This window comes from Trachypithecus francoisi, unplaced genomic scaffold, assembly GCF_009764315.1.
Source record: "Trachypithecus francoisi isolate TF-2019V2 unplaced genomic scaffold, Tfra_2.0 Lachesis_group13, whole genome shotgun sequence".
NCBI lineage: Eukaryota > Metazoa > Chordata > Mammalia > Primates > Cercopithecidae > Trachypithecus > Trachypithecus francoisi.
Window position 1 is genome coordinate 51,810,660 of NW_022681458.1, and position 9,819 is coordinate 51,820,478.

Genomic DNA, 9,819 nt, shown 5'->3' on the forward strand with positions numbered 1-9,819 from the left:
TTATACCTTTTTGGTCTTCTTGGTCACATGGATGAAGATGACCATCTGTTAATCTCTGTTAATCACATAAGAAAGACCTGACAACTAAACACAATGAGGGATTCTGGACCAAAGTAAGAACAGTGAGGTGTTTGGCAAAATTTAGAACTTTTTTCTTTTGCTTTGAGGGACATTAGTTGGGAAATTGGCAAAATTTAAATAAGGTCTGTAAATCAGTTAATAATATGTATCGGGCTTGGGCTCATGCCTGTAAATCTCAGCATTTTAAGAGGACAAGGTGGGTAGATCACTTGAGCTCATGAGTTTGAGACCCACCTAGACAACATGGTAAAAAACCGTCTCTCCCAAAAAATTACCAAAAATTAACTGAGCATGGTGGTTCACGCCTATAGTTTCGGCTACGTGGGAGGCTGAGGTAGGAGGATCACCTGAGCCCAAAAAGTCAAGGCTACAGTGAGCCATGATTGTGCATATTTGGGGCTGAGGCAGGAGGATTACTTGAGGACAAGAGTTTCCTTGAGAAGGGAGGCTGAGGCAGGAGGATCACTTGAGGACAGGAGCTTGAGACCAGCCTGGGGAAGACAGTGAGACCCTGTCACCAAAAAAAAATTTTTTTTTAATTAGCCAGATGTGGTGATGTATACCTGTAGTACTAGCTACTAGAAAGGCTGACACAGGAGGACTGTTTGAGCCTGGGAGTTTGAGGTTAACATGAGCTACGATTGCACCACTGCACTCCAGCATGGGTGACAGAGTGCAACTCTGTCTCCACAATAACAATATTTCATCAATGTTAATTTCCTGTTTTCTACACACAGTACAATTATTATGTTATGATTGTGTAAGATGTTAACATTTGGGGTGAAGGGTGTACTATTTTTACAATTTTTATAAATGTAAATTAATTCAAAATAAAATTTAAAAAGAAAGAAAACCACCATTTCACAAACCACCATAACTGTTTCAAGTAAGAATCATCATCAGTAGATGCTAAAACTAGTGGATGAAAGTATGAGCAACAATATATTCACATAAAGTATCCCACATATTTATTAATCTCAAGGTAGAAAATAGAGAAGACTGTCAGTGCACAGATCACACCCCGCAGCCCCGGAAGATGGGGAACTGCCTCAAATCCCCCACCTCGGATGACATCTCCCTGCTTCAGGAGTCTCAGTCCAACTGGGCTAGCTTTGGCAAGGGGACTAAGCTGTATCAGGAGCTGCTGCCATATCACAAACAGGTTCCCGTTCCAGTCTACCATCCAATACCTAGCAACACCTATCCTAACAAATTAGGATACCTCAAAGAAGAGGCCTTATACAACAACTGCCTAAAGGAGTTCATGGCCCTGGAAGAGATGGATCAGGAGTGTGTGATCTGTATAATGGACTTTGTTTATGGGGACCCAATTCAATTTCTTCTTCTTCTTCTTTTTTTTTGTGACGGAGTTTCCCTCTTGTCACCCAGGCTGGAGTACAGTGGCGTGATCTGAGCTCACTGCAATCTTCACCTCCCGGGTTCAAGTGATTCTCCTGCCTCAGCCTCTGGAGTAGCTGGGACTACAGAGATGCGCCACCAGGCCAGCTAATTTTTGTATTTTCAGTAGAGACGGGTTTCACTACGTTGGCCAGGGTGGTCTCGATCTCTTGACTTCATGATCCACCCATCTCGGCCTCCCAAAGGGCTGGGATTACAGGCATGAGTCACTGCGCCCGGCCCCAATTCAATTTCTACTGAGCACGTACATCTACCACCTGGACTGTATTAGGACTGGTTGATGAGATCCTTCATGTGCCCATTCTCCATGGAGCCAGTTGATGCAGCACTGCTTTCATCCTAGGAGACTATTGAGCCAGGGTCTCTCATCTGACTTCAAGTGAGCCATCATTTTGGGGGATTTTGATCTTTTGTCACTGAGTCCAAAGATCATGCACAAAAGTTTCCTAAAAATTCCTGGATGGCTGCAGAAGTTGGGGGGAAAATACATGATATTTCAAAATTTACAGGGAAAAGTAGGATGGTATTTTTATGTAAGGCCTTGACCCAGTGTTTAAAAATGTAACTGTATTTATACCTTGTTATTGTTCCAGTACATAGGAATTGTGTAAAGTGTTATAGCAGCGGTATTTGTTTAAATTGTGTGTACTGAAGATAAGAAGAAGACAGTAGTTATTTTTCCTAAATGAAATAACTTTCGGTAGTGATTTGGGCGCGCCCAAGATGGCTGAATAGGAACAGCTCCAGCCTCCAGCTCCCAGCGTGAGCGACACAGAAGATGGGTGATTTCTGCATTTTCAACTGAGGTACCGGGTTCATCTCACTGGGGCGTGTCGGACAGTTGGTGCTGGTCTGCGGGTACAGCCTGATCAGCAAGAGCTGAAGCAGAGCGAGGCACTGCCTCACCCGGGAAGTGCAAGGGGGAAGGGAATTCCTTTTCCTAGCCAAAGGAAACTGAGACACACAACACCTGGAAAATCGGGTGACTCCCAGCCTAATACTGTGCTTTACTAAGGGTCTTAGCAAATGGCACACCAGGAGATTATATCCCACACCTGGCCTGGAGGGTCCTACGCCCACAGAGCCTGCCTCATTGCTAGCACAGCAGTCTGAGATCTAACTACCAGGCGGCAGCGAGGCTGGGGGAGGGGTGCCCGCCATTGGTGAGGCTTAAGTAGGTAAACAAAGCTGCAGGGAAGCTCGAATTGGGTGGAGCCCACCACAGCTCAAGAAGGCCTTCCTGCCTCTGTAGACTCCACCTCTGGGGACAGGGCACAGCTAAACAAAAAGCAGCAGAAACCTCAGCAGAGGTAAATGTCCCTGTCTGACAGCTTTGAAGAGAGCAGTGATTCTCCCAGCACAGAGGTTGAGATCTGAGAACAGACAGATCGTCTGTTCAAGTGGGTCCCTGACCCCTGAGTAGCCTAACTGGGAGACATCCACCACTAGGTGCATACTGACACCTCACACCTTGCAAGGCTGGGTACACCTCTGAGACGAAGCTTCCAGAGCAAGAATCAGAAAGCAACACTCACTGTTCAGCAATATTCTATCTTCTGCAGCCTCCGCTGCTGATACCCGGGCAAACAGGGTCTGGAGTGGACCTCAAGCAATCTCCAACAGACCTGCAGCTGAGGGTCCTGACTGTTAAAAGGAAAACTAACAAACAGAAAGGACACCCGCATCAAAACCCCATCAGTACATCACCATCATCAAAGACCAAAGGCAGATAAAACCAGAAAGATGGGGAAAAAGCAGTGCAGAAAAGCTGGAAATTCAAAAAATCAGAGCGCATCTCCCCCTCCAAAGGAACACAGCTCATTGCCAGCAATGGAACAAAGCTGGAGAGAGAATGACTTTGACGAGTTGAGACAAGAAGGCTTCAGTAGATCAAACTTCTCAGAGGTAAAGGAGGAACTACATACCCAGCGCAAAGAAACTAAAAACCTTGAAAAAAGATTTGACGAATGACTAACTAGAATAACCAATGTAGAGAAGTCCTTAAAAGAACTGATAGAGATGAAAACCATAACACGAGAACTATGTGACAAATGTACAAGCTTCAGTAACCGACTCAATCAACTGGAAGAAAGAATATCAGAGATTGAAGATCAAATGAATGACATGAAGCAAGAAGAGAAGTGTAGAGAAAAAAGAGTAAAAAGAAATGAACAAAGCCTCCAAGAAATATGGGATTATGTGACAACACCAAATCTACATCTGACTGGTGTGCCTGAAAGTGATGGGGAAAATGGAACCAAGTTGGAAAACACTCTGCAGGACATCATCCAGGAGAACTTCCCCAACCTAGTAAGGCAGGCCAACATTCAAATTCAGGAAATACAGAGAATGACACAAAGATACTCCTCAAGAAGAGCAACTCCAAGACACATAATTGACAGATTCACCAAAGTTGAAATGAAGGAAAAAATGTTAAGGGCAGCCAGAGAGAAAGGTCCGGTTAACCACAAAGGGAAGCCCATCAGACTAACAGCAGATCTCTCACCAGAAACTCTACAAGCCAGAAGACAGTGGGGGCCAATATTCAACATTCTTAGAGAAAACAATTTTCAACCCAGAATTGCATATCCAGCCAAACTAAGTTTCATAAGTGAAGGAGAAATAAAATCCTTTACAGACAAGCAAGTGCTTAGATATTTTGTCACCACTAGGCTTGCCCTACAAGAGATCCTGAAGGAAGCACTAAACATGGAAAGGAACGACAGGTACCAGCCATTGCAAAAACATGCCAAAATGTAAAGACCATCAATGCTAGGAAGAAACTGCATCAACTAATGAGCAAAATAACCAGCTAATACCATGATGACAGAATCAGGTTCACACATAACAATATTAACCTTAATGTAAATGGACTAAATGCTCCAATTAAAAGACACAGACTGGCAAATTGGATAAAGAGTCAAGACCCATCAGTTTGCTGTATTTGGGAGACCAATCTCACATGTAGAGACACACACAGGCTCAAAATAAAGGGATGGAGGAAGATCTACCAAGAAAATGGAAAACAAAAAAGGCAGGGGTTGCAATCCTAGTCTCTGATAAAATAGACTTTAAACCATCAAAGATCAAAAGAGACAAAGAAGGACATTACATAATGGTAAAGGGATCAATTCATCAGAAACAGCTAACTATCCTAAATATATATGCACCCAATACAGGAGCACCCAGATTCATAAACCAAGTCCTTAGAGACTTTAAAGAGACTTAGACTCCCATACAATAATAATGGGAGACTTTAACACCCAACTGTCAACATTAGACAGATCAACAAGACAGAAAGGTAACAAGGATATCCAGGACTTAAACTCCACTCTGCACCAAGCAGACCTAATAGACATCTACAGAACTCTCCACCCCAAAACAACAGAATATACATTCTTCTCAGCACCACATTGCACTTATTCCAAAACTGACCACATAGTTGGAAGTAAAGCATTCCTCAGCAAATGTAAAAGAACAGAAATTATAACAAACTGTCTCTCAGACCACAGTGCAATCAAACTAGAACTCAGGATTAAGAAACTCAATCAAAACCGCTCAACTACATGAAAACTGAACAACCTGCTCCTGAATGACTACTGGGTACATAACGAAATGAAGGCAGAAATAAAGATGTTCTTTGAAACCAATGAGAACAAAGATACAACATACCAGAATCTCTGGGACACATTTAAAGCAGTGTGTAGAAGGAAACACTAAATGCCCACAAGAGAAAGCAGGAAAGATCTAAAATTGACACTCTAACATCACAATTAAAAGAACTAGAGAAGCAAGAGCAAACCCGTTCAAAAGCTACCAGAAGGCAAGAAATAACTAAGATCAGAGCAGAACTGAAGGAGATAGAGTCACAAAAAACCCTCCAAAAATCTATGAATCCAGGAGCTGGTTTTTTGAAAAGATCAACAAAATTGATAGACCGCTAGCAAGAGTAATAAACAAGAAAAGAGAGAAGAATCAAATACACACAATGAAAAATGAGAAAGGGGATATCACCACCAACCCCACAGACATACAAACTACCGTCAGAGAATACTATGAACACCTCTGTGCAAATAAACTAGAAAACCTAGAAGAAATAGATAAATTCCTGGACATATACACTCTCCTAAGACTAAACCAGAAAGAAGTTGAGTCCCTGAGTAGATCAATAGCAGGCTCTGAAATTGAGGCAATAATTAATAGCCTACCTACCAAAAAAGTCCAGGACCAGATGGATTTACAGCCGAATTCTACCAGAGGTACAAGGAGGAGTTGGTACCATTCCTTCTGAAACTATTCCAATCAATAGAAAAAGAGGGAATCCTCCCTTACTCATTTTATGAGGCCAGCATCATCCTGATACCAAAGCCTGGCAGAGACACAACAAAAAAAGAGAATTTTAGACCAATATCCCCAATGAGCATCGATGCAGAAATCCTCAGTAAAATACTGGCAAACCGAATCCAGCAGCACATCCAAAAGCTTATCCACCATGATCAAGTGGGCTTCATCCCTGGGATGCAAGGCTAGTTCAACATATGCAAATCAATAAATGTAATCCAGCATATAAATAGAAGCAAAGACAAAAACCACATGATTATCTCAATAGATGCAGAAAAGGCCTTTGACAAAATTCAACAGCCCTTCATGCTAAAAACTCTCAATAAATTCGGTATTGATGGAACGTATCTCGAAATAATAAAAGCTATTTATGACAAACCCACAGCCAATATCACACTGAATGGGCAAAAACTGGAAAAATTCCCTTTGAAAACTGGCACAAGACAGGGATGCCCTCTCTCACCACTCCTATTTAACACAGTCTTGGAAGTTCTGGCTAGGGCAATCAGGCAAGAGAAAGAAATCAAGGGTATTCAATTAGGAAAAGAAGAAGTCAAATTGTCTCTGTTTGCAGATGACATGACTGTATATTTAGAAAACCCCATTGTCTCAACCCAAAATCTCTTTAAGCTGATAAGCAACTTCAGCAAAGTCTCAGGATACAAAATCAATGTGCAAAAATCACAAGTATTCTTATACACCAGTAACAGACAAACAGAGAGCCAAATCATGAATGAACTTCCATTCACAATTGCTTCAAAGAGAATAAAATCCAACTTACAAGGGATGTGAAGGACCTCTTCAAGGAGAAATACAAACCACTGCTCAGTGAAATAAGAGGACACAAACAAATGGAAGAACATTCCATGCTCATGGATAGGAAGAATCAATATTGTGAAAATGGCCATACTGCCCAAGGTAATTGATAGATTCAATGCCATCCCCATCAAGCTATCAACGGCTTTCTTCACAGAATTGGAAAAAACTGTTGTAAAGTTCATATGGAACCAAAAAATAGCCCACATTGCCAAGACAATCCTAAGCCAAAAGAACAAAGCTGGAGGAATCACACTACCTGACTTCAGACTATACTACAAGGCTACAGTAACCAAAACAGCATGGTACTGGTACCAAAACAGAGATATAGACCAATGAAACAGAACAAAGCCCTCAGAAATAATACTACACATCTACAGCCATCTGATCTTTGACACACCTGACAAAAACAAGAAATGGGGAAAGGATTCCCTATTTAATAAATGGTGCTGGGAAAACTGGCTAGCCATAAGTAGAAAGCTGAAACTGGATCCTTTCCTTACTCCTTATATGAAAATTAATTCAAGATGGATTAGAGACTTAAATGTTAGACCTGAAACCATAAAAACCCTAGAAGAAAACGTAGGTAATACCATTCAGGACATAGGCATGGGCAAGGACTTCATGTCTAAAACACCAAAAGCAACGGCAACAAAAGCAATATTGACAAATGGGATCTAATTAAACTAAACAGCTTCTGCACAGCAAAAGAAACTACCATCGGAGTGAATAGGCAACCTACAGAATGGGAGAAAATTTTTGCAATCTACTCATCTGACAAAGGACTACAAGTAAAAAAAAAAAAACATAAAAAGTGGACAAAAGATATGAACAGACACTTCTCAAAAGAAGACATTCACACAGCCAACAGACACATGAAAAAATGCTCATCATCATTCGCCATTAGAGAAATGCAAATCAAAACCACAATGAGATACCATCTCACATCAGTTAGAATGGCGATCATTAAAAAGTCAGGAAATAACAGGTGCTGGAGAGGATGTGGAGAAATAGGAACACTTTTACACTGTTGGTGGGACTATAAACTAGTTCAACCACTGTGGAAAACAGTGTGGCAATTCCTCAAGGATCTAGAACTAGAAATACCATTTGACCCAGCCATCCTATTACTGGGTATATACCCAAGGGATTATAAATCATGCTGCTATAAAGACAAAAACACACATATGTTTATTGTGGCACTATTCATAATAGCAAAGACTTGGAATCAACCCAAATGTCCATCAGTGACAGACTGGATTAAGAAAATGTAGCACATATACACCATGGAATACTATGTAGCCATAAAAAAGGATGAGTTCATGTCTTTTGTAGGGACATGGATGGAGCTGGAAACCATCATTCTCAGAAAACTATCGGAAGAACAGAAAATCAAATACCGCATGTTCTCACTCATAGGTGGGAACTGAACAATGAGATCACTTGGACACAGCAAGGGGAACATCACACACCGGGTCCCATTTTGGGGAGGGGTAGGGGCAAGGGATAGCATTAGGAGATATACCTAATGTAAATGATGAGTTAATGGTTTCAGCACACCAACATGGCACATGTATACATATGTATCAAACCTGCACATTGTGCACATGTACCCTAGAACTTAAAGTATAAAAAAAAAAAAAAAGAAATAACTTTCTTCTCTTCCTCCTCCCCACCCAAATTCTTTTCTGATGTTACTGGCATTTGGGTCAAGGTTTTATTAAAAGCTACATTTTATAACACTGGCACACACCAAAAAAGTTTTAAGCTTATTTGCACAGTTCTTTTTTTCCATTAGAAATGGAATTCATTGCCTTAGGTCTTTTTAAATAGTGTATTATTATCGTTGGGATTAGTTCTATGCTTGAAAACCAGTTTATTTATAACCTGTTATAAGTGATATATTCTGCTGCAGTCAGGAAATGCAGAATTCAAAGTGATCTCCTAGCTTGTAAGCAAACTGACATGCACTATCCCTTTTCTATAAAAATAAAAGTGTCAATAAACCAACTCTATTAAAGTGGGGTTTAATGTTACACTTTCCTATGTGTTTTTTCTAATTATTTTGGTTGTTAATATGGTGATAATTGAAAGTCAAGGTAAATTTTAAATATTAAGAATTCTGATTTATTGAGATTGAATTATGCCACCATGTTTATGAAAAATTAAGGTGGCACCATGGTGAGACCTCATGAGAAACAGTTACTCAGCTGTAACAATTTTGATTTATTCTGTTTCCTGTGACCTCTTTGCCTCTTGTCTTGAACCATAGTAAAAGGATACTGCATCCCTCATTACTGTATTGTTGGGGTTATTGACGTTACATAAATCACATCTCAGTCCCTGTTTCTTGGAAAGGTATCTATTACATCCTGCTAGCTGACTGACAAAATGAAGCAGGTACAATAAAGATAAGTGTGTTTCACATTTTGCACACACATGTAGAATTTGTATAACCACATGACTTCATAGTTGTGATCTCAAAAAAGGAGGAATTTCTCCATTTTTTCTTCCAGTTAATGTAAGAATACTTTAAATCTCTAGGCTTCTGAAGTGTTAGAGGTAAAGATGTAGTAGCAATGTTTTATCCATTTAACATGTGTTTATTTTTCATATGTACTAAACGGTGACCCACTTGTTCACCTCAATGACATAACAGTAAAAAAAAATCATTCATTAGAAAAAGGAAGAGTGGTCTCAACCTAACAAAGAAATAAGAAATGTCTATTATTTTATGTTGAGCTGAATATTGGACTCTAACATTTTTCTACATGCAAAACAGAGTGTCATGAAGGTTCTTCATAGTTGCAATATAGAGGAATTTAGTATCTCTTAAGTACTTTGTAAAGATTTGACATTCAACTGTAGTATCCATATGTTGGTTAAATTTCCTTATGAGCCCCATGATGGAAAGACTTAAAGATGAATTTGAGAAAAATTGAAAGAAATTAGAGTATGAGGTTCTGTTAACTGTTACATGTATCTTGCTTAAATTTCTGTTTATTAATTTATATCCACCCAATTACATAAAGCAAATTTGAAGGAAACAACTGAGGCTGTGCAATATTATCTGTGATAATTGCTTTTTTTATTGTTGTGTTTTCTACTTAAACATGATGCTTATGTCATCAAGTATTATAGTCAGACGTTTTTTCTCACTTG

General features: G+C 39.9%; 1 pseudogene; it reads left to right on the forward strand.

The window, feature by feature from the left end:
- The first annotated feature begins 1,102 nt into the window (after positions 1-1,102).
- Positions 1,103-1,873, forward strand: LOC117094184 (annotated as a pseudogene).
- The last annotated feature ends 7,946 nt before the right edge of the window (positions 1,874-9,819 follow it).